The sequence below is a fragment of the Giraffa tippelskirchi genome, chromosome 4 (assembly GCF_054371585.1).
Source record: "Giraffa tippelskirchi isolate mGirTip1 chromosome 4, T2T-mGirTip1v1.2.pri, whole genome shotgun sequence".
In the NCBI taxonomy this organism is placed as follows: Eukaryota; Metazoa; Chordata; class Mammalia; order Artiodactyla; family Giraffidae; genus Giraffa; species Giraffa tippelskirchi.
In genome coordinates, this window is record NC_137278.1 from 53,753,317 (window position 1) to 53,776,542 (window position 23,226).

Here is a 23,226-nt window from a genome sequence, read left to right on the forward strand (position 1 = left end):
ACCACGGTTCGAAAACATCAGTTTTTCAGCACTCAGCTTTCTTTATGGTCCAACTCTCACACCCTTGTCAGTTACCAGATTAGGAAATAGACCGGCCTTTAGAACTCCAGAACTAGAACAGGACAAAACTCATCTCCCAGCCCAGGAGAATCTGTTTGATTCCAGGAGGAGTTCTGGCAATTGGTGGGGAGGGGTAGGTGATGAGGCAGAAGGTAGTTGTATAGGCTGACACTGGGGAGCTCAGGAAATGCCTCAAATGGGAAACCTCCAGTTTTTCTCATGCCAGGGACCAGGGAGGGCTTTTAGGACAGGGAGTGGCAATGGGCCCCAGCTCCTTTTTGGACCAGAGCGCTATCATAGAAGACTGCATTCAAAATGCTGAACTTGGGAGTGGCCTGTGTTTTTGTCAATTTCAAATTCTGACCTTCTCTAGCAGTCCTCATCACAGATAACCAGATATAGGCCTACCAGTCAAGAATATACTATAAGGGAATTCCTTAGCAGTCCATTGTTTAGGGGTCCATGTTTCCACTGTTGGGGGCCCAGGTTCCATCCCTGGTTGGAGAACTAAGATCGCATAAACTGCCCAGTGCCACCAAAAAATACACAGGAATGCTAGAATTCCACTATTTCCATTTCTTCAATTATTTGTTGCATGTAGAAGTCATACCCCAAAATATCCTTTGTGGCATTCTGTGCTCCACAGTTCTATTTGGAAGATAAGCCACTGTCTTTATGTGTCAGCCGTAAACACTCGGATGAGAGCATGAATTCCTGAGGATCTGCCACTTCCGGCTGTTAGCACAAGCTCCTTTGGAAGTGTCCTGTGTCATAATATGCCAACAGATTTAGAATTTTAAAGCAGTCATGGAAATAAACAGGTGCTCCGAGTAGCTAAAAATAAGCACCCTGGGAAGTGAAATTGGGGCAGTGCCAAGGAGTTAAGGTGAGCACCCCTGTGCTTTGGGCCAAGGTCAAGACTCTGGGGAGAATGCCAGCAAAAGAAAATCCTGCCCCTCTCAGCGCTGTGCTCAGGGCACGTTCCGGTTGCGCTGGCCTTTTTTGCATCACCTCCACCCCACACTCACCCTGCCTAGCTTTCCTGTCCAGGTTTCTAAGTGGGAGGCCCACACCTGCATGGGGCCCATGTGCATGGATGGTGAATGGGCACCTCCTCTTGCCCAAGTGGGAGACTACTCCCCTCTCTGCCCCTCCCCTTCCCCCGCCAATCCAGGACCTCCTGGACTAGTGAGAGGGTGAGGAACAGCTCAAAGTGGAGGGCGCTCAGAGCCCAGACATTCCGACTGGGTAATCCTGCTCCTCGCCTTGAGAGCCCCCAGCCACATCCTCCCTTTCCTCCTGCACTTCCTGAGGGGTGAAAGATGTTGGCTGTCACCGGGTGAAGGATGAAGGGTGACAAGTGGGGTAAACACAGCCTGTTACTACCAGATTCAGTTACCAGCAGTGCCCGAAGACAAATGGCCGGGGGCTTTTCCACCCCTTGAGGACAGGGCATCTTAGACACCATGAACAGGGCACTAAGAAGAGGAATTCCAAGTGTCATGGAATCGGCTTGCACAGCTGGTGTAGGGGAGAGCACTCATCGTGTAACCTCAGGTTGTGACTGTTGATAGTTTTGAATTGGGAACCTGGGTTTGACCCAGAGAATAACTAAAACTGCACAGAAGACATGCCTTTACATCAAAGACACACTGTGTGAATCCGTGTGCTCAAAATCAAGCAAACTCTCTATGGTGATAAAGATTAGAACACTTGCTATCTTGGGGGCAGAGGAATATTGGCTGGAAGGGGACATATGAGAACCTTCCAGAATGGGTTCTAGAATGTTCCATAATTTGATCTGGTGGCAGTGACACAGGTTTATACAGATGTAAAAATTAATTGAGCTGTACATTTAAGATGTGTGCATATCATATAACTGCATGCATGTTATCTGAATAAATAAGTTTAAAAAAATTTAGACATGCATTAAAAAGGACGGCTACGGAGAAAAGTACCTTGGCAACATTTGAATTAGCCTAGCTTTTACCACACTTGGAGTTTGCTGTTCCATGGCCCCAAGTCTTAATAGTTTGACTTGGTTCAATCTAGAAATTTAAAACGCCAGCCACTTTGGAGGAATAAAATCATGACAAGTCTCTTCCAAGCTGATAGTCGAGAGAATAATTTGGAAACTGCCAGCCCCTCCTCCTGAATCAGAGTCTCCATCACTGCACAATTTAATGAGATTGTTGGGGCGTCAGTTTCAAGCTGACTCAGCTGTGGAGTTGCTATTTTGCCTCCTACCAGCCCTGGAACCTTCTAGAAAACCATTGTCCCCTCTCTGAGGCTCAGTTTCTTGGTCTCTGCTGATCTCCTAAGAGTGTTCTTCAGTGAGGGAGAACCTATAAAGGATCCACTGGGTGCTCAGTACTTCACAAGTGATAATGAAGGTTAATGCTGATGGTGATGATTGTTTTTGTCGCCACTGTCACCAAACTGTGCAAAGTTCTGGAGAGCTCGGGGAGGCACAGGGCTCACCAGCAAGAGCACCGGGCACCTCTGCAGTGGCTCCTAACAGACAGTTCCCACACGACCCAGCTTTTCATACAGTTGGGCTGGCTCCAGGGCGCGAAGGCCCCCTCTGGCTTGGCCGGATTCTCTGGCTGGAGCCTCTGCCGGTTCTCAGAGGAGGAGCGTGCTCGAGTTGGACAGCCTTGTACCCATGTTGAAGCAGCTGTGGCGAACATCTGGCTCTGATTATCTGGCTGGGAATGGCCGGGGGTGGGAGCCTGGTGATTTATAGATTGCTCCCCTGGCTGTAAATCCCATCTGTAATTGTGACTTCTCTGTCCCTAATTGTTTGCAGAGAAGAGCGGAGTTCCAGGGCCCACAGTCCCTGGCAGGGGGGGGTGAGGTTTGTTGCTAGGACACCGCCGTCTTTGTTTTGGTCCCTGCTCAGCAGTGTTTTTAAGGCCCTGTATACATTTCTCTGTATTGTTAATGTAATTTGTTCAGGCAGTGAACAGCCAAGTTCAGCCGAAGGAATCCGATACTCATAACAGAAACACCAGAGGCCAGGTTTTTGTGGTCAAATTAGGGTTTGGAGGCCTAGGAAGAGAATGGACCGCTTGAGCCGGGCCAGGGGGACAATCTGCCTTTCTTTCTCCTGTGTTCATGCTGGCCGGGGTTCAGCTTCCTTGCCGAGCTTGGCCTGAGGGGCTTCATCATATTCAGGGCTGTGCTGGGTGGGGAGCGGGGCTGTCCTCCGAGAAAAGGAATGCAGACTTTATTCAGACAGGGATGAAAGGAAACTAAAAAGTATGGGCAAGTTGGACCCCTCTCTGCCCAGCCTTCCCCTCACGCAGGTCTCCAGGCACCTTCATCTCCTGCCACCACCCCCGCGGACCCCAAGCCCTCCCACCCCTCCCTCCACCCGCCGCCACCCTGCTCCCGCCCTTGGATTATTTGACTGGTGCGGAAATCCTAGTTGGGATCCGTTAGGAAGGTATGTGACTGTGCAAAATGCAATTTGCCCGTTTCCGTTGCCCGTGAAGACCCACCAGCCCACTTGCCATCTGGGAACCTCGCGTCCTGCTGTGCTTCGAGTTTTCGGAAATGATGGATTCCAAACGACTTCCAGTGAGTGGTTAGTGATGTTAACTCAGTGCGTTTTTACCCTCTTCACTCTGCCTCGGAGAATAAAATAAATCAAAACAAACATACCAGCCCACAAACATTTTCCATGCTTTCTTCTGCTTCTAGAACGTGTACATGTGGTGAAATTAATCAGGCCAACATTATCAGCCCCCTTGCTTCCCACCTGCCTTGGAAGAATGCCTGGTGTGCATGCATCCGTGCATCCATTTAACAATTACAGAACACCTTCTGGGGTTACCAAGTAGAATCTGATAGGGTCCCAGCCCATGGGACCTTGAAAGGCAGGGGGGACAAACAGGAAAACCAGTCCTTACCGTAAAGCAGAGTGAAACGTCACCTGGAATATGTGTGATAGGAGCGGCTCAGGCTTGGAGGGGTAAAGGGGGCCCTGATAAGGAGGTGTGTGAGCCGAGCCCTGCAGAAGAATACTAAGTATCAGTTCTAGTTGTAGCCAGGGTCCCCTGAGCCTGCTGCCATTCCAGTGACAGGAACACCCTGGGGAGGGGAGGGAAGAGAGCTGCCTTCTTCTTAGTGGCCCTGTTGTCCCTAGAGAATACTGGGGATTCACCAGCCATTTTCAGAGGCTAACCGTTTTAATTCAGAAGGTGAATCTCATGACTCATGTAGACACCTTCTGCCCTAACTACTTCCAGACACTGACATTATCTTAGAACAAGCTGATGCATTAGGGGCATATTCACTCAGCAATAAGTGTTCATAAATGACAGGGCCAGCTAAGCCAGTGAACTTCCTATTCTTTTTTTAAAAAACAGTTTTTATTTTGTATTGGGTACAGCCTATGAATAATGTTGTGATGTTATGATAGTTTCAGATGGATAGCGAAGGGACTCAGCCATACATATACATGTATCCATCCTCCCCTAAACTCCCCTCCTATCCAGGCTGCCACATAACATTGAACAGAGTTCCCTGTGCTACACAGTTGGTCTTTGTTGGTTATTCATTTTAAATATAGCAGAGTGTACATGTCCTTCCCAAACTCCCTAACTATCCCTTCCCACCCCACCGCCCCATCCCTTCCACCAGCAACCATAATGAACTTCCTATTCTTGATGGTTATTGACTTCTGTACCCCTCTCCACCATTGTCTATACTAGCATCAAATAGCACCAGTCAGTTTATATTAAAATCATTGTTTTCTTATTTGTCTCCTTCATTAGATCATTAATGCCTTCGTATCAGAAATGGTCTTCTTCTCTCCCCATGCCTAGAAGTGTACCCAAGAGGTGTTCACTGTGTATTTGTGGGGTAAAAAAAATTTCATGTATATATGTCTTTTATTCCTTAAGGAATTTGGTTTTCTAGACAATAAATGCTTGTTTTTCAAGACAATAAAATCAGCTTTAGCCAATTTTTGATGGGAATATTCTAAAAGACATCCTACACTCCTCTAACTTCTTAAATTTTGTTTCTGATGACTCAGGATCAGCCCTACAAATCTTAGTTTTGACTAGGACCAATGTAAAATGAATTTTTTACTGGCTTTTATGGTATTGTAGAACCATAAAGCAGAGACATCTCTTCGCCAACAAAGGATAAGATGTCATGATATCCTCACAACCACATATATACAGAGGAAGGTAAACATAAAGCAAAATTTGAAAACATGGTAATGATGATTAACCTGGTTGAAGGAGGAATGGATTTTCATTCTTCTTCTCCTACTATTTTCTTGTAAATTTAGAGTTTTTCTAAATAATAAAAAGTTGGAGAAAACACTCAAATTGAGTCTATAAATTGTGGATAATAATAGTATATATGTAATGAGTATAGAAACATGCAGAGGCATGATAAATAGCACACTGGGACAATAGTTATTTCTGAGAAGGTGGGGAAATAGATGGTTGAGGTTGGGTACTTTAGCTGGGTATCAGTGACACTTTATTTCTTTAGAAAAAAAGTCAGGAGAACTCTGAGAGATCATTATGAGAAACTGTTAAATTATTCAGTATGAGTAATGAGTCCACTGATGTTTCCAGTTATTTTCTCGATTAAAAAAAATATCATTTATAGATAGTTCCATAACTAAAAAGTTATGTTTTTTCCAGAGACCTAGGTAAATGATATAGTTTTATCTTTAATGAAGAATTATTGTAAGAAAGTGTTTTGTGCTTAAAGGATTGTGGACTACCTCCTTCTCTCTGATAGACACCTGTCGAGCATCTGCCTAGTTGTCTCCTCACGGCACACTGGGATTTCAAAAGTTCCTAGGGCAAGATGGGCTATGGACATGACCGCAGGAAAAGCCCAGTCAGCTTTAGGCCTGGCCCCCTTGAGAATAGCCATCCACCCAAATCACTGCCAAAAGGGCAAGGCACACTCAGTTTCCATCCCATCCCAGACCTAAGCGTGTCTGAGCACGCAGTATTCCTGGACGAGCAAAGTAAGGTCAGATATCTGCTGTGGATGATGCTACCTTTTTGGTTTGCTTTGATCCAACTCAGGATTGGAACTGCCCCAGAGTAGACAGGGTGTCATGCCTCCAGCTGAGGGCTGGACAAGCTTAAGTCCCAGGGACAGAACCAGACTAGAAATCAGGAGATCTTGGCAGAACCCATTGGTTCAAACACAATTATTTATATATCCCCGTGTGTGAAAGTGTTAGTCACTCAGTCATGTCCATCTCTTGGCGACCCCGTATATTGTATCCTGCCAGGCTCCTTTGTCCATGGGATTTTTCCAGGCAAGAACACAGGAGTGGGTAGCTGTACCCTTCTCCAGGGGATATAACCAACCCAGGAATTGAACCCAGGTCTCCTGTAGTGGGATATAACCTGAGAACACGGAATCCTAACCACTAAACCACCAGGGAAAAGATATAACCTGAGGAGCTAAAGAAGAAGGTATATACCCCAACCTCCCCCCCCCCCCCCCAAAATCTTGAACTGTTTTCATTAACCAGGTTGATGCAGTGGTATTAGTATTGTTATTCTGAGTATGTTGTGTATGTATTATGAAAGGAGTAAATGAGTAATCATGTTGGTGTCACTGAGAAAAGAATTTTCAATGTGCTGAAAAGAGGTACAAATGGAAGATCAAGAAGGCTGAGAAAAAATTTGTAATTCTGAATGCAAGTTGGAAGGACTAGTTATAAACTCATCATCTATTTTCATTAGATTAAGAGAAAATTTCTTTCCTAACCTCTTCACTGAAAAGTCCTAGAAATAATCATCGTTTGAATAGCAATGACTCTCTAGTGCTTAAATTGTGACCTCTTAATACTATTTCCCCCTGAAATACTAATAGCCTCCTACAAGAGACTTGGGTACTAGGGCCACTAGGTCAAAAAGGCTCAGGAGTCATTCTGAACAAGAGAGAAAAGAGGAAATAGTTTGAACATCAACAACATATTTATTTAAAGCTTTAAATTAATGACTTGAAACTAAACAAAAACTCTGATCTCCTGTGGAGGATTAAAAGGAGCCGTAGTCAATATTTCAAGCCCGATATATGAAAGGAAAAGATCAGACTTTTCTCCCACCTGTGCCATATGCTGTCTGTTATTGGTGCACCCAATAGTAGTGAGAAAGATTTATCTTTATAGAAGTATCCCAGCTACTAAGGAAAGAAGAAGTAATTTTGTTTCCTCTCCCTAAGATAAAATAATACTAAACCTCAATTTGATGAAGCCTCTAGATCTCGTTATTAGTTTACAAGAAATACATAGTTCAAAGGAACGTGGTAAATGACATCCTAAGGACCCCCTGGACTGCAGCACACCAGGCTTCCCTATCCATTGCTACCTCCTGGAGCTTGCTCAAACTCTTGTACATGGAGTCGGTGATGCCATCCAACCATTTCATCCTCCCATCACTGCCTTTCTCCTGCTGCCTTCAATCTTTCCCAGAATCAGAATCTTTTCCAATAAGTCGGCTCTTCACACCAGGTGGCCAAAGTATTGGAACTTCAGCTTTAGCATCAGTCCTTCCAATGAATTTTCAGGGTTGATTTCCTTTAGGATTGACTGGTTTGCTCTCCTTGCTGTCCAAGGGACTCTCAAGAGTCTTTTCCAGCACACAATTCAAAAGCATCAATTCTTCAGCGCTCAGCTTTTTTTATGGTCTGACTCTCGCATCCGTACATGACTACTGGGAAAACTGTAGCTTTGATATATGGACCTTTGTCAGCAAAATGATGTCTGTGCTTTTTAACATGCTGCCTAGGTTTGTCATAGCTTTTCTTCCAAGGAGCAGACATCTTTTAATTTCATTTCTGCATCACTGTCCACAGTGATTTTGGAGCCCAAGAAAATACAATCTGCTACTGTTTCCACTTTTTTCCCCATCTGTTTGCCAAGAAGTGATGGGACTTGATGCTTTTATCTTAGTTTTCTGAATATTAGGTTTCAAGCTAGCCTTTTCACTCTTCTTTTACTCCCTCATCAAGAGGCTCTTTAGTTCCTCTTCACTTTTTGCCATTAGAGTGGTATCATCTGCATATCTGAGGTTGTTGATTTATCATTTATAGGAATTTTATATTTATCATTTATACTCATTTTTTAAATGTCAGTCTTCTTGAGATACTCAGTGTAATACTTATCGACGAAATGTTGTGTTATTTGGGCTCTGCTTCACAGTAATTTGGCTCAGGGTGGGTTGGCCCTGGAGTGGATGGGGTTAGATGAGCCAAGATGGACCATGGCCTAGTCATGGAACATGAGTGAGGGCTTGACCAGCTTCATCGTATTCTCTCTCTACTTTTGTATATGGTTGACATTTTTCAAAATAAAAAGCCTTATATAGTTTATTTTTATTCACCTGGAAGTATCCAAGATAAGAGTTGGAGTGCCTGCCAGACAGTTGAATGTTTGATCAGGACCAGTAAAAATGAGGGAAGGAAGAGAAGGGCCAGCAGGCAGGCTCAGGAGACCTGCAGGAGAAGCGTCTCCAAGAAACCATGCAAGGGTGTGGACTTCTCCACGAGGACTGGATTTGGGTGTGCCAAGAATGAGAAGGAGGGATAAGAAAAAAGGGAAGCAAAAGCTGGGGGAAAGTGCACAAGAGACTGCCAAATATGGGAGGCTGTGCAATTTCACACAGCTCGCCAAGTAAGAAGTCCTTTAATCCTTAAAGCTAACCCCCTTGTGAGGAGCATGATATTCTTTTTTTTAATGATAGATTTCGTTTATTTTTTATTGATGTATGGTTGGTTTCCGATGTTGTGTTTATTTCTGTGAGTGATTCTTTTTCTTTTTTTTTTGTGGCTGCACTGGGTCTTTGTTGTGGCACGCGGGCTCAGTAATGAGGTGTGCAGGCTTAGTTCCTCTGCAGCATGTGGGATCTTAGTTCTCCGACCAGGGATCAAACCCACGTCCCCTACATTGGAAGACAGATTCTTAACCACTGGACCACCTGGGAAGTCCCAGGAAATTGATTCTTGATTCTTGTCTTAAGCTTGATGAAACAGTCATAGATAAATTACTTGCCTAAGGTGACCCATGCCTGTCAAGGCAGGAATTGAGCCTGGACAAACCTGGAACCTGGGCTCTTAACCACTGTGCTCTGCTGCCCTAGATCAGGTCAGTGCCACTGTAGTGTTTTGGCGAAATCTATGACAGTAAATGTTTCCCTTCCCAGCTTCTCTATTCTCCCATAGTTGCCGTTCTCCCCATCACCCAAGCTCTCTGTCTTCGGATCCTCATTCCTTCATGTTCCATAAACACCATTCAGTCTCCAGGTCCTGTTGATTCTGTGAAACTATCCTCCAACCCCAGAGACACCCCAGAGGACATGGTGTGGACATCAGGCCTGGCTCACTGCAGTGGTGTCCTGACTTCAGCTCTTGCCTCCTGTTTATAGCCATGTTTAAAAAACCTTTGATGGATACCACATTCTTTATATCATTGTCCTGCTCAGAAACCTTCAGAGCATCCTCATTGACCATACATTAAGTGTCGGGGCTTGTTGCCAGGACAGTGAGTACAAAGGTGATAGAGGTGGACCTGGATTCGAAAAGCATCTCTGTCACTTTTTACCCTGAAACTTATCTGTGTTATCTTCTCTGCAAAATGGGGGCTTTGAGATGATCAAACATGCAAAAAAATACAAAACATCAAGTGCCTGGGACAGTATAAGCTCTTGGTCTCCAGAGTGAAGGAATGCTTAAGTCTTCGCTCCTAAGCTCTTTTGCTGTTTTTCCAGCACCTTATGATTTAAAATGTTAGTCGTTCAGTCATGTCCAATTCTTTGCAACCCCATGGACCATAGCCCACCAGGATCCTCTGTCCATGAAATTGTCCAGGCAAAAATACTGGAGTGGGTAGCCATTCCCTTCTCCAGGAGGTCTTCTCTACCCAGGGATTGAACCTGGACCTCTTGCATTGCAGGTGGATTCTTTACCATCTAGCCACCATCTTATGACAGCTCTCTACAAAAAATTACCTACTGAATATCTTTGGACTTCTCTTACCTGCATCCTTTAGAGCTTTCAGCTCTCATCACTGACTTGGTCTCTCTGCTTTCAAAATTCAAACTCATCCTCAGAGATCAACTAACAGAGCATCCCACTCAAGCTGGGGGTTCGTTCTTCCCACAAAGTATTAGAGTCTTTACCACCTGGATCCTACTCCTGGGTTTGCAGGACAGTCAGATTCCAGAAAACTTGGGTAGGGGAAGGGGTTGGCAGAACAACATCAGCTTGTATTTTTACCAAGTAAGGGTATTAAAAGAAACAGCTATCCCCTACTATCTCATTTCAAAAAGAACAGTTTAATAACAATAACCAAAAAAGAGAATAAACTCACCCCAGACTAAAGGACAGTCCTTTAAATTGTATACATTTAACTTCTCTCAGTCCTTTTTTTTCCTACCACTTTGACAGGAACCACTGGTGTGTGCCATGCCTTTGAAAGCACATGTGTCTTATTTCCCATTTTCATTATAACTCTTTGAGTTCTTGGACTCTCTCTTTATTGAGAAGTTATTCATTCAACATTTGATACTTGATTGGCTTCAAAATCAGTCATAAATAGTTCGATGGTATCTGGGCATTTCTTTTCATTTCAGTAGGTAATCATTGAGCAGCTCCTTGCAGTCTAGCTATGTTTTAGGGACTGAGATATTAAAAAAAAAAAAAAGATAGTGTCCCAGACTTGGAAATACTGCATTTTAAGGGGGCAAGTGGTCCATATCAGTGTCCATTTACATGTAAGGTCTTCATGCTGGAGAAGGGCAGCCCAAGTGAGTGATGAATCCTTCCTGCCTTCTAGGAGAACTTGAAGGGAGAAGGTTGGGAGGAAGTCGCTCGGGACATTCTTCAAGGTTCACATCTTGACTTGAGGCTCCTGAGGGGTGCAGGATGGTTTGAATTTAGTGAGAGCACGTAAGGAAGGAAAGGTTGAAATGGGCTGCCAAGGTCACAGAGATCTTAGAAATGAAGACCTTATTTTAAAGGAAGCTGAGGAACAAGTGGGAAAATGTGATATAATCCCACGCTTGTTTAAATTTTTAAAAAGAAGAAGAAAAAGGAGGAGTCATGTGTGACATGTATACACTGCCTTATTTAAGATGGATAACCAACAAAGACCTACTGTAGCACACAGGGAACTCTGCTCTGTATTCTGTAACACCCTAAATGGTCAAAGACTTTGGAGAAGAATAGATACATGTGTATACATAATGTGAAACTGACACAATATTGTTAGTGAACTGTACTCCAATATAAAATATAAAGTTTAGAAAAAGATATTTATTAGACAGCTAAGCCAGTCAACTATGAAGAGTGTCCCAGATGACCCAGGACAAGGACACTTAGACTTGATTTACTGAATTAGTATTTGTTGGCTCTTTGACTTTTTTTCTAAAGTAAGTTAATTATATGTTTTTTAAAAAATTAAAGCCAAAAGTAACCCTTTTAACTACATTGAGTTGCATTATATTTACACATGCCAACTGATTCTGTTAATAACATTTGCTAGAATGTAACTAAGCTGTTAGAAAAGACCTTTGTTAATAAATAAAAATTTGTATTTCCAGAAAGAAAAAAAGAGGAAGAAGGGGGAAGAGGAGGAGGGAAGAGTCAGAAAGATGCGAACTTGTGCTTGTTTGTTTATACATGGCCGTGCATTCTTTTTTTAATATTTCTTTACTTACTTGGCTTGCTCATGTCCTAGTCGTGGCAGTGGGGCTTCTCTCTAGCTGTGGTGGTATGGACTCAGCAGCTGTGGCTCTCGGGCTTAGTTGCCCCCAAGCATGTGGGATTTTAGTTCTTCCACCAGGGATCGAACCCATGTCCTCTGTGCTGAAAGACGGGAAGTCCCTGACTGTACATTTTTGAAAGAGGATGGGAAAGATTGACACCAGACGATGGGGAAGCACATAGAGAGAGAATATTTCCTTGTTTTAGTTGTGTTACTCTAAGAGAGAGAAAGGGAGAGAGAAGCATGTTTATGAAAGAAAATACAGAACTTGGGACAAGATTTTTTTTTAATGCCCCCTTAATCCTGTCACCCAAGTATAATCATTTAAATATATTGGTCCAATTTCTGCTGGACCTTTCTTCTGATGCGTAAATTATGTACTTGCTTCTCTTTTCAAACATCTGCATCTCCATACTGAGGGAGATTTTGATGTCTTGCTTTTTTCATGTAATATTTAGTCACAGGCTTTGTCTCCAGCTGATAACACTTAACCATTCCCCCGTTTTTAGAAACTCGGGTTTTTCTGGTATTTTACTCTTATAAACCGTAGTCCAGTGCAAGTCTTTTGTGTGTGAAGATTTTTATAAATTTAGGATTATTACCCTAGATTCCCAGATGTGGGATCAGGGAGTAGAAGTTCAGAAAACATTTCAAAGTTCTTCATCATGTTGCCGAAGTTTCTTACAGTGGACTGAACCAGTTTATACATGGAGCTGCCTTATTTCTCCCTCACCCCTGCATGGCACTCCAGTTCTTTGGAACAGAATCAGTAGGATTACAAAGCCTTTAAAAAAAAAAAAAGCTTCAAGTTATCTCTGTTTTCACTGGTTTTCCCAGGTCATCCACCCTATACAGTCAACTTGATTGTATTGCCAGAGGAAAAGCTTAAGAGGTGGGTGAATATCACTCTTTAAAATTTTTTCAATTATTTATTTTTGGCTGCACTAGGTCTTTCTTGCTACCAGAGGGCTTTCTCTAGCTGTGGCCAGCGAAGACTCCTCTCTAGTTATGGAGCACAGGCTACAGCACCGGCTTCAGTAGTTGCAGCTCATGGGCTTAGTTGCTCCGAGACATGTGTAATCTTTCAGGACCAGGAATCAAACCCATATCCTCTGTATTGGCAGGCAGATTCCTAACCACTGGACCACCAGGAAAGTCCCTGGACATCACCTTTTAATTTGCTGTCTCATGCGTGCTAAGTCGCTTCAGTTGACTCTTTGCTACCGCATGGACTGCAGCCCGCCAGGCTCCTGTGTCCATGGGATTTCCCAGGCAAGAATACTGGAGTGGATTGCCATGCCCTCCTCCAGGGGAGCTTCCCAACCCAGGGATTGAACACATGTCCCTTTCGCCTACTGCATTGGCAGGCGGGTTCTTAACCACTAGCGCCACCTGGAAAACCCTAATTCACTTTTAGTTTGTCATAAAGGAACAAATGTCTTAAGCTTTCCAAACCTTAGTCTTAGCTTGACTTTTGAAATCTTGGGGATTAATGCTGACCCATTATAAGGTATACTGAAAATTCTTTGAAACATTGGCAGAAATCTTGCCGATGGACCAGGTGGCTGAGGCAGCCAGAAGGAACAGCCCCTGCCAGTTGCCCACCCTTGGGTAATGTGGGATCTGTCTGGGTTCTCTGAGGAATTGCATCGCCGACTCAGGCCCTCAGGACACCTCTCCCCAGCTCTCTGCCACCGCCTCCCAGCAGCCTGGTTTGCATTTCTTCTTTGAGTTAGAAGTGGGCTTTTCCATTCCCCACTTGATCTCAGAGACTTAAGCATCATTTCGCATCTGAGAATAATCCCTCATTGGCTGAGAGCAGAAAGCTGTCTGGTCCAACAACTTGTTGTCTGGCCTCTGCCTGGACACCTGCAGCGATGAGAGCAGCGCAGAGCAAATGAAATTCCTCCTTGTCCACATGACAGCCTGTCACTTTCAGAAGACAGCCTGCCTGTGTTGTCTTCCCTTCACCTTGACCGTTTTCCAGACAACAAAATTTTGAATGACCTTGGCCTGCCACTCCACTCTGGACCAGAGCATCATTTTCTGGGCACTGGAGAGGACCCTCAAACACTGAAGCAGCTTCCTTTCTCGAGCACCATGGGGAAAAATTGACCCACTTCCATGCCCTTCCTACCCTTTGCCTTGGGATATCTATGAATGTAGGGCTTTATCTCTGTGAACCTTTGTCTTCGTGGGTTTATCTCATTTTTTCCAATAGTGTAGGGGTTATGCATGCAGACTCTTGGGTCAGGATAGGTTTCAGATCCCACTCTCGGCTAGTTGATAGCTTCCTGGTGCCTCGGTTTTCTCACCTATAAAATGGGACTAACACTTTCCGCCACAGATGATTGTCTTGAAGATAAAGTGAATTAGGTATAGTAAACTGCCTGGATGTGTGAGACAATGGAAATATTTGACTTGTTGAGATGCTTTGAGATCTTCACTGTGTTCCCTTCAGGTTGGCCTGGGGAGCCTCTGAGTTCCTACCTCACACGTATTCATCACTCACCAATACTGACTATGGTATTGTCATATGCACGTGGGTGCCATCTTGTCCTGGCCACTAGGGCCACCACAGTGCTGAGTGCTGGTGACACTGCCATTCCAGGGATCAGGATAGACATCTGTATGCCTGATCTAAGGCTGAGGGACTTCTGTGAGGTCTCAGGGACCCTCTGTGCAAAGAATTTGAATTTGTTCTTCCTTGTTCCGCTTATAGACACTAACCCACTTGAGACCGTAACTATTTTCTTTTCATCCTCTTTCCACTGTTTTCTCTCCTACTTACTAAGCACTGTTTCTTCCACTATTATTTTTTTCTTCCCAAATCATACTCAGGAAGAGAAGGCCTCAAAAAACAGCAACAAGACTTCACTCGCCCAATGCAGTCAGCACGGGCTTGATCCCTGGTCGGGGAAGATCCCACATACCATGTGATACGGCCAAAAAACAAACAAAAAACGAGACGTGCTTCAGTTCCTGAATATATTCCCCTTTACCTTCACCTGGTTAGAGATAACAGCAACTGGGATTATAAAGAGTGGGCTGCACTTAGAGCTCGGCAGGTCTTACTTAGAACAGAGCAGATTGTTTATTGTTTTATCCTAACCTGGAGAGTCGGTATATACTGTTTCCTTACTTGTTCTCTAAAAGACTCAATTCAGATTTTTTTTTATAATTTTGTTTATTCATTTATTTTACTTTTGCCTGTGCTGCATCTTTGTCACTGCAAGGACATTTCTCTAGTTGCAGTGAGCAGGGGCTACTATCTAATCGTGGTGTGTGGGCTTCTCATTGCCGTGGCTTCTCTTTTTTCAGAGCATCGGCTCTCGGGTGTGTGGGCTTTAGTAGCCGCGGCACACGGGCTCAGTAGTTGCACCTCCCAGGCTCTAGAACACAGGCTCAATAGTTGTGCTTAGTTGCTTAGAAGCATGTAGGATCTTCCTGAATCAGGGATCGAACCTGTGTCTCCTGCATTGGTAGGTGGATTCTTTACCACTGAACCACCAGGGAAGCCTCAAGTTTGTTTTTTTTAAACATACTATAAAATTCACTCTTTGTGGAGTACAGTTCTATGGGTTTTGACAAATTGTACCACTAAAGTAACACAATAGAACAAGTCCATTCACCACCAGATTCCCCATGGGCATCCCCTTGTAGTCAACCCCTGCCCTGTAATCAGTCACAAATCCTGGGAACCATTGATCTGTTCTCCATCCCTATGGTTTTCCCTTCTCCAGAATGACATATAAGTGGTTTCATACAGTGTGTAGCCTTTTGACTCTGGCTTCATTCACTTAGCAGATTGCATTTGAGAGTTATTCTTGTCACTGTCTGTATCACCATTTCCTTTTCATGACTGCGTAGTATTTCACTGCATGGATGAGCCAGTATTTGCTGATCCATTTACTTGTCAAAAGATATTTTGATTATTTCGAGATTTGGGTGGTTATGTATTAAACATTCACCTAAAGTTTTTGTGTGAGAGAATACTTTTTTCCATAGGACTTTTTAGTCATTTAGTCATTTTATTTTTCACTTCTATTGTTCCACTCTGACTAAAAAGACTGTGGGAGTTTTGATAGAATCTATGTCTGATAATTTGCAGATGGCACTGCATTTTATAGAGGAATGTGCTCCAATTCTTTTGGGAAAAGAAAAAAAAAAAACAGGATTTCAAGAATTCCCAAACAAATGCTGAAGAATTTCTCGCCTCTAGGAGGTACTGGTTTTGAACCACATTCTCCATCCACTGGAATTTATTTTATGCTCCAAGTGGATCCATTCTTTGCCTTTGGGTTGATATATTTCTAAATCACAAAAATGCAGCGATGCTGAGCAAATGATTGAGATACTCAAATTCCGGGAATCTCAGATTGAGGGTTTGTCCTCAGCTTTGGACACATGGGAAGAAAAGCGAGGTGAACAGGAGGGTGTGGACGCTGCCATTATCCTCGTACAAGGGGGAGGTGATGGGGGCGGATTTCAGTGAGGCTTGGAGATTTAACTTGCCTCTGAAGGGCATCCCCAAATCCTGCTCTGTGATAATTCCCCAATACCATTTAATCAGCTCCATTAAACCCTGCCCTGTCTAGTGCACTGTGCTCCAGACAGAGCTCTCCTGGGCTCTCAGTAATAGCTCAATTGTGTGTAAGTGGCTATGAAGAGGCTCTGTGTGCTGGATGAATAGGCCCCATCTCCATGGAAACCAGCTCTAGCTGAGGGGCTGACCTTTGACCCACTTGTTGCCACCATACTGTTAACTACTGGTGCCTCTTGGGTGGAGAAAGAATGCAAGGAAATGACTGTCAGAGTTGTTTTCATTTTCCCTTAGTTTGGGTCCTGGGTCCACATGAAGTTGACATAACACACCAATATTAACTCAGAGCTCTTGGATGTTAGGAGATTAATTTACCGACAGATTCTGTCTGTCCTTCCCTTGCCCTCCCCTTAGCCTTTTCCTTATCCTATGATGTAAAACTCAGCCGCAGTGGTAGAATTGGCTTGTCATCCCCGCTTGGGGAGTTGCCCCAGAGTATAGTTCCTAAGGGAAAGGCCCCTGTGCTGGGAGTCACTTTGGTGGGACCATGGGCAGAGTCCCTCATCTGTACAACAGAACTCACACCCAGGACTGTGTGAAGCTCAGATAGCCTCTCTACTAGCTCAGGCATTAGGACCTCAAGCACAAGGGTAAACCATGCACCTTTTTGGCTACAAGGCAGCCTTGCAGATGGGCCAAGATGGATTTCGAAGCACTACAGTGATTCTTCACCTTACGCTCTGTCTATAATGGTAAACACTTTAGTTCCCGTGGCATTCTGAGTACAAGCAGGTTTTTTCTCAGCCTCCATCTTCTGCTCTGAGCTGACTTGGGTTGTCATAGTTGCCCTGGACCCCATGAAGACATCACAGACAGAATCAGGCTTGGCATCCACAGGTTTCCCTATAGGGAGGGCCCCGGATGGGGTCAGACCCCCAGAGCTCCTCTCCTAGGTATGTGGCAGAGGCTTCTAAATGGGACAGTATAAACATGCTAGTTTGTCCCTGGAGACCACAGTGTAAAAGTGAATATTTCAAGAAAAAGCTGACTTGTCAGGTTTCTGGCTAGGGCTCCCCCCATCAGACAAGTTAGGTCATCCCTTGAAAAAGAATCTTTTTATTCCGTAAGTGGAAAAGGAAAGCGACCCTTGATTCCTGCAGTACTAAGATCTGGCATGAGGTGAATTCGGGGTGGGGGGAGGTTGTGTATGTTTATCCCTCTGAGAATGTGTCACCCTGGAGAGTAGTGGAAACGCAGGAGGTAACAAGAGCTACAGACCAGTTCCTTGGAGAAAGTTAGTCAGAATGCAGAGTAATAATCCTTTGTAAGAGACAGAAGTTCCATGGCTTTCCAGGAATTACAGGAATTGTATTCTTCAGACCTCAAGTCACTATCTTGAATTCTTTTATTTGTACTTTGATCTTGTGTGATACACACTGGTCTGGAATACCTCCATTACTACAGAGGCTAATGAGGGGGGTGCTTTCGAGATGTTTCTAATTTGATTTTCCCATCTGGCTTAGAGCATGGTCAAGGAGGCAATCATTTGGAGGCACCTTTTAGGATTGGAGAGGTCCAAAGTACTTAACCGGGATTTATTTATTCAGTTAGTTAGTTTGTTGTTGTTGTTTAGTCGCTAAGTTGTATCTGACTCTTTTGCCACCCCATGGACTGCATGCAGCCCGCTGGACTCCTCTGTCCATGAGATTTCCCAGGCAGGAATACTGGAGCAGGTTGCCATTTCCATCTCCAGGGGATCTTCCTGACCCAGGGATCGAACCCACGTGTCTCCTGCATTGGCAAGAGGGTTCTTTACCATTGAGCCACCAGAGAAGCCCAGTTAGTTAGTTTAGTTCCAAGATATTTGGACAGTTTGTCTAGTGGGTCTTTTTTCTTTTTTTTCCTTCAACTTGCCCACAACTTGGTCAATCCTTGGGTCCTATGATACTCAAACAAGGATGCCATTGCAGTTGTCCCTGGATGGACCCCAGGTCACCTGGAGGTCTACGGTATGCCTACCTTTCCATTGCTTATTTCACGGCGCTCAGGTGGTGCGGAACAGCTGCTGCGGTCTTGGGTGGTGGAAAGGCAACCTGAGTGGGCTGGTGTCTGCGAGCTCATTTACTGTAAGCGGTTCCTCGTTTATTTCCAATCCTTCGAAGGTGCCGTCATCAGCGGACTGACTATTTACAGGAGCCTGGGTTGGGGTAGCAGTTCCATTGCCCCAGGTTGTGGGGAGCCGGAAATCTACATATATTAACCCTGGGCTTGGGGAGCAGAGAAATGAGCGTCCCTTCGTTCTGCAGCTGTGTAAACAGTCCAGGGGGAGAGGGGGAGCTGAGGATAATGGGAGAGGAGGGAGGGTGCCCCATCGAGGGGCCTCCCTGGGGGCCCTGGGAGGACTCTGAGCCAGGTGGGGGAGGGGCGGGTAAGAGTGTGAGGCATAAAGGCGGGTGTACACGAGCTCTGGGCTTTTTCTCATGCGGAGGACACAAGTAGGGGTGATGAGAAGTCATGAAAAGCCCAAGTGGTCTGGGCCTCCTTGAAGGAGAAGGAAGGAAAGGAAAGTGAATGGGAATGGTGATGGGGGAGGGGGAGGGGCAGATGACAGGCCCTGCGCCTGGGGTCAACGTCTGGAAGGGCTCTCCTCCGATGGGTTGTTTGTTCCAGCCACCAGTGATTATTAGGTTCCTGCTGTATACCAAGAACAGTTCTCAGGACAGTTCTGTGCAATGGCAGTGGGCAGGGGGTGGAGACTCCTTTGTAGTACTTGGGCTCTATTCACAGAGAGTCCATTAGCTGGTGGGGAAGAAAGGCCAGCACACAAATTACTCCCCTCCTGGCCTTTTGTGTCCTTGGAGGGGGTGTCGGGGAGAAGGAGGGAGCAGAGGCTTCAGGGAGCTGTGGGGGGAGGGGCGGGGAGAGTTAGTGCCTTGCTGGGGCCTCTCTTCCAGGTATGGGAGGAAGAGCTGGAGCAAAAAGGCAAGAAACAGTGGCAGTGCTGGGAGGAGCCAGGTGTAGAGTCAGGTCTGGATTTAAACCTGGCTCAGTGGTAAAGAATCCACCTGCCATGCAGGAGCCACAGGAGACCTGGGTTCAATTCCTCTGTTGGGAAGATCCCCTGGAGAAAGAAGCGGCAACAGGCTCCAGTATTCTTGCCTGGAGAATCCCGTGGACAGAGGAGCCTGGTGAGCTACAGTCCATTGTGTCACAAAGAGTCAGACACAACTGAAGCAACGTAGCATGCATGTCTCACTAGGCACTGTCCAATCCGAACTCTTGCATCTCCTCTGAAATGCAGATGATGGCAGCTCCCAGGGTGCCCTTAGAGACATCACATTCGGAGTAGATGGGGGTGGGGGGCAACACAGATAAAACACCACCCGTCAGTAATGACGTGCTGGGCAGAGAATAAAACTGGGCAGCACATAGTGTTTGAGGAGCAACTCTAGATTGGAAGGAGGAAGGTTGTTGAGACACCAAAGTTGAGATGATGAGATGATGGATGTCCCAGACATCCACGTAAGAGTGTCTCTGGCAGAGGGAACAATTAAAAAGGCCATGGGAGGCCATGCAGTGGGAAGTAGGAGGCAGAATCAGAGAGGAGGGTGAATGTCAGATCAAACTGTCGAGTTTGGATTTTACTCTGTGTGCAGAGAAATGGGTTGGAGAATTTGAAGTGGGAAGGTGTGACTTCAGCATCAACATAAATTTCAAAACAGTTCTGCAGCTACTGTGTCAAAAGGGTACGGAAGGAAGGGACAGGAGTTGGGTCCTTTAGAGGTGCCTATTTTGGAGGTGCATGTACCCCAGCTCCTTCATTGGATCCAGGCTGAGGTCCCCTTGTCACCCCTGTGCAGGCTCTGACCCAAGCAGGCGGTCAGCCCCCGCCCCTCCAGGCCCTTGTATCGTCTTCCCCCTGTGCCTCCGACACACACAGACAAAGGGCATCCTTCCCCTCCTTCCTGGGCACAGTGCAGGCCATCTTCCATCTATGTGCGAACACGTGTTAGTTACTCAGTCGTGTCCTGCTCTTTGCGACCCTATGGACTGTAGCCCAACAGGCTCCTCTGTGCATGGGATTCTCTAGGCAAGAATACTGGAGTGGGTTGCCTTTTCCTTCTCTGGGAGATCTTTCTGACCCACGGATCGAACTCAGGTCTCTTGCATTGTAGGCACATTCTTTACCATCTGAGCCACCAGGGAAGCCTATCTATGTTCAAAGCTCTCCCCAATTCCTGAATCCCTAGGAAATTCTGGGCCTCCCAAATGCAGTAGGAGGTCTGCCCTTGTTCCAGTGGATGAGTTTGCATGGAGCTCTCTAAGGCAAAGCTGCCCAATAAAAATACAAGTGAGCTCTAGAGGTAATTAAAAACTTTCTAGTAACCACATTAAACAAGAATTAAAAGGAAACAAGTAAATGGACTTGAATCATGTATTATATTTAACCCAGTTTATCAACAATATTATCATTCAAGGGCTTCCCCCGTGGCTCAGTGGTAAAAAATTCACCTGCCACTGCAGGAGATTCAGGAGATGCGGGTTCGATCCCTGGGTTGGGAAGATCCCCTGGAGAAGTGAATGGCAATCCACTCCAGTATTCTTGCCTGGGAAATTCCATTGACACAGGAGCCTGGAGGGCTACAGTTGGCAGGGTCGCAAAGAGTCTGAAACGACTTAGTGACTGAGCACACATATTATCATTTCAAGACATACTCAGTATAAAAAGTTATTCCCAAGGTACTTTATACTCTTCTTCCATATTAAGTTTTTTTTCTTTTTTAAGTTTTTAAATTTTATGTCAGGTTATAGCCAATTAGGGTTTCACAGACAGCACTAGAGGTAAAGAACCCACCTGCTAATGCAGGAGATGCAGGAGACTGGAATTCAATTTCTGTGTCGGGAAGATCCCCTGGAGGGGAGGGCATGGCAACCCACTCCAGTGTTCTTGCCTGGAGAATCCCATGGCCAGAGGAAGAGGAGCCTGGCGGGCTGCAGTCCATTGGATCGCAAAGTGTCAGACACGACTGAAGCGGCTTTGCACACACTCACGCACACATAGCCGATTAACAATGCTGTGATAGTTTCGGGTGCACAGCAGAGCGACTCAGCCGTACGTCACACTGAGTTTTTGACGTGTGTTTTCCAGGAGCACCATCATTTCAGGTGCTCAGAAGCCACATGTGGGAGTGGCCTCGTGGCTCTGGGAGCCTCCCTTTCCTCTTCTACACAATGGAGATGAGTCCCTCCCTCAGGAGGCTGTTGTGAATACAAAGGGGAGGAAACCTGAGGACTGCGATGGAGATTTAGGATCTTATAAAGGTGTGGATGGGAAAGCCAGAGTAGGAGTAAGCGGGCCGATGTGGGACTCTCCCTCCTGATTCTAACAGTCACCGTGTTAGTAGTGAGAAAAAACAGAAGCACACATGGACGATTAAAACCATAAATCGCCTAAAATAGCACATATACTTAAGGACTAAAATTACTCAAGAGACAGAATTTAGCTTCTCACTAAAATCTGAAAAAGCAGTCTTTCTGCCAAAGAAAAAAGGTGTATTTTTTTCCCTGCACCATGGTAACAGTGTGTGTGATGCTTTTTGTTAGGTTGTATTTTAATGGAAATATTAAACCTGCGGCTTTTGTTTTTGTTTTTAAGGAAATGGAGAAAGGAAGGAAGCTGGGAGCTTTAAATTCGTTATGCTAGCTTTGCATTCTGCGGGATCAGGAAATCAGAAAGTACAAGTTCTCAGGGCAGCGACATTTAACTTGATTGGGAAGGGCACACCCAAGGTCACCCCTTTAAAGGATTTGTCTTCCTTTTCAACATTTTTCACAGTGTGTCTTTTGGAGCTCAGCATTTTTTTGTTGTTGTTATTCTTTCTTTGGCAGTGTGGGAACAGAAGTTGAAACACTAGGGTTTTCTCACTTGACTCTGCCAGTGCCCTGTCCCCCGTGCCTCCTACTTGGTAACTCTCAGCAGAAGTGTGTTGAGTGACTCACAGACCAGGCCTCAAGGACCAGCAGCACTGGGGAGGGTCCGCTTCTCCTTCTTTGGCCCAGAGGACTCATGTGTTTATAAGTAGTCCCTGTTCATAGGAGATAATTCAGGTTCCAGGTGTATTTTTATCTTATTGGTTCCTTTATAAACTTAAAAAAAAAGTTAAATACAGTCACTGTTTTTAGTATTTTAGTATTTCATATTTTTAGTATTTTAACTGACCTCTCCTAAGCTTTAGGAGCTGGATAACTACATGAGTTTTGGGCTTCCCAGGATGGCACTAGCAGTAAAGAACCCTCCTGCCAATGCAGGAGATACGAGAGACTGCGGGTTCAATCCTTGGGTCGGGAAGATCCCCTGGAGGAGGGCATGGCGACCCACTCTAGTATTCCTGCCAGGAGAATCCCCATGGACAGAGGAGCCTGGGAGCAAACTCCGGGAGTTGGTGATAGACAGGGAAGCCTGGCGTGCTACAGTCCATGGGGTTGTGAAGAGTCAGACACGACTGAAGCGACTTAGCACACAAGCACAAGGAATAGTTTGCTTCTATTTCTCTATAAATATTCCTTTCAGGTTTCTTTTTGTTTTGTTTCTTTCTTATGGCCAGGGAAGGTTTTGAATCGCCCAGAGTCTAAAAACATTTATCTTTTAAGAAAATGAAGAGAAATCCTCCACTATTTATTTCAGTTCAGTTCAGTCGCTCAGTTGTGTCCAACTCTTTGAGACCCCATGGACTGCAGCACACCAGGCTTCCCTGTCCATCACCAACTCCCAGAGTTTGCTCAGACTCATGTCCATTGAGTCAGTGATGCCATCCAACCATCTCATCCTCTGTCTGTCTGCTCCTCCTGCCTTCAGTCTTTCCCA

At 45.2% G+C, this 23,226-nt stretch overlaps 1 protein-coding gene and 1 long non-coding RNA gene across 7 annotated transcripts in view; one reads left to right on the forward strand and one right to left on the reverse strand.

The window, feature by feature from the left end:
- Positions 1–23,226, forward strand: part of TCF7L1 (transcription factor 7 like 1) — a 191,176-nt gene that overhangs the window by 91,254 nt on the left and 76,696 nt on the right. The window lies entirely within an intron of this gene.
- LOC145547422 (uncharacterized) lies at positions 627–17,219 on the reverse strand. 2 transcript variants are annotated; one of them, XR_014083824.1, is made up of 4 exons: positions 17,094–17,219; positions 11,772–12,034; positions 3,576–3,689; positions 627–3,261 (listed from the first exon to the last, which is right to left on the reverse strand). It is a non-coding gene; the product is annotated as an uncharacterized LOC145547422 (long non-coding RNA). The 2 variants fall into 2 exon arrangements; XR_014083825.1 differs by having other exon boundaries at positions 3,564–3,689.